This window comes from Tupaia chinensis, unplaced genomic scaffold, assembly GCF_000334495.1.
Source record: "Tupaia chinensis unplaced genomic scaffold, TupChi_1.0 Scaffold000217_1, whole genome shotgun sequence".
In the NCBI taxonomy this organism is placed as follows: domain Eukaryota; kingdom Metazoa; phylum Chordata; class Mammalia; order Scandentia; family Tupaiidae; genus Tupaia; species Tupaia belangeri.
Genome location: NW_006159692.1, coordinates 3,704,358 through 3,706,544, shown reverse-complemented (window position 1 = coordinate 3,706,544; position 2,187 = coordinate 3,704,358).

Below are 2,187 nucleotides of genomic sequence, written 5' to 3'. Positions count from 1 at the left end.
TTTTTTTTCTTGAAATTAAAAAATATATTTAAAAATACTTTTTAATGACCACAGTAAGCTATATAGCATCAGCTAGGTGCTACTTTATAGTATATTCATTCTACTAAGAGTTTCATGCCTAAAGTCAGACATGTGTACACAGATATGTATACATCAGTTGAACTGGCTATTGAAAGTAGTTAGATTAATTAAGATATTTTGTGAATCAATAAAATTTGGTAGGGGGGAAAGGAATGGAAAGCAACTGTAGACACAAGAGGAGGGTGGGAAATGGCAGGAGGGTGAGAAATGGGGGGGAGGGAGATATATATGTATATTTATCAAACAAGAAATGGAAAATTATTTGACAACAATAACATGTATGATTAAGCCCTATACAATGTATTTTGGATGGGAAAACACATTTTGTATGCTGTGATGATGCTCAGTGAATAAGTGTAAAATAAATAAATTAATTTTTTCAAAAGGAGATTATAGCCCTGAGAGGGATCACTTTGTGAGTGAATGGCTCAGTGGATGATAAATTCTCTAACATGAGATTCAGAGAGCAAGATTTGGCACCAAACCTGGAGGTGCTGCCCAAGGGAGCTAGTTCTGTGTTCTTTGTCCTTGATAGACCTGTCCCTTTAGGGACACTTTGTTCTATGGCTCTAGTTCAGTGAACCACTCTACGATTCCATCTGAGGATTACCTTTTGCATTTCCACACAGTGAGAAATTGACTGGTAAGTTAAATGATCTGCCCGGCAGGACTGACATGTCTGAATGTCAACTTAAAACACTGGAAGGCTAATGAGAAGAGAATACATTGTCTACCCTAAATGCTGTACTTTTTTATTTATTTATTTATTTATTTTTATTTTATTATCATCATAATCTTCTTTCTATTACACTAGATTATATATAACTTTACATTGACTTCCATTGCTTTTTCAAAAGGGAATGCCATGCATGTCAGTCAATACAGAGATATCAATCTCCCCGCTTTATCATTCAATATCTTTTCCATGCTTTTCCCAATAATTATTATTATAATTTTTTTAAACAATCAATCACTATTTCTCATTTTGCTTATTAAAAGACTTCACCCATCAATGAAATACTTCCCAGACCGGTTCAGTTGAGAATACTATACATGTCATCATCAACAGGTAATAAACCATATCTATTTCTCATTAACATCCTGCCTCTCTATTGTTCACTGCTGTCTTTATCCTCTTCTCTCTCCTTTTTTTTTTTTTATACTTTGTTTTTTATTATAATTTTTTTTTTCTCATCACAACACACATATGAATTTTCCATCCAAAATACACTGTGCATTGGCTCAATCAAGCACATCAACATATATGTTCTCAGCAAATGATTTCCCAATTTTTGTGTCCTGCATACCTTACCTTTTGTTTTGCCATCCTAGATTCCCCATCCCCACCCTCTGCCATGTCCCATCTTCCTCCTCCATTGTCCCTAACATTCATGATTGCCCTCAATGCCTTCCGACCCCCCCATTCAATTGTTCTACCAATGAACTCAATTAGTCTAAGTATATCCACTAGCTAGCACAGCTGACATATCCTTACACATGTATCCAAATCTGATCCTAGGCATAAACCCCAGGGAGTAGAATGAACATACTATAAAGTAGACCCCAGTTGTGTCCATACAACTCTCTTCAGTCATCAAATGTGCATTTTTTTTTTCCTCCTGCTTATTATTATTATTATTTTTTTATATTAAATGATATTGCCTAACACTCATTCCCTGAGTATCATCACAACACACCAAATGTAGTTTCCCATCTAGGATAAACTGCATAGTGTCTCAATCAAGCATGCCGTCACCAATACTGTTCCATTTCTACTTTCATACATATAAATATGTTTTTTATCCTATGTTTGACCCTCAGCCCTTTCCCCCTCTCCCAATTACTCTATCTCTGCTATAGACAGCTATCCTCCAGAGGGGTCATTGAAAATGCGATACCTGCGAGTAGAGGGAGAGGGGCCAGGAGTCCAAAGTTTTTAACAATAGGGAAAATAGATTCCATTCAAGGTTGGATCAAGTGTGGGTCTCGTGCAGTTCCGCAACTGTAGGTGAGTCTCCATGGAATACAGTCTCCGGAAGGCAGTTCTGGCAAGCAGAGTTGACCATCAGTTGATGCGGCACAGCAGCCATCTTGTGGTTAGCAGGA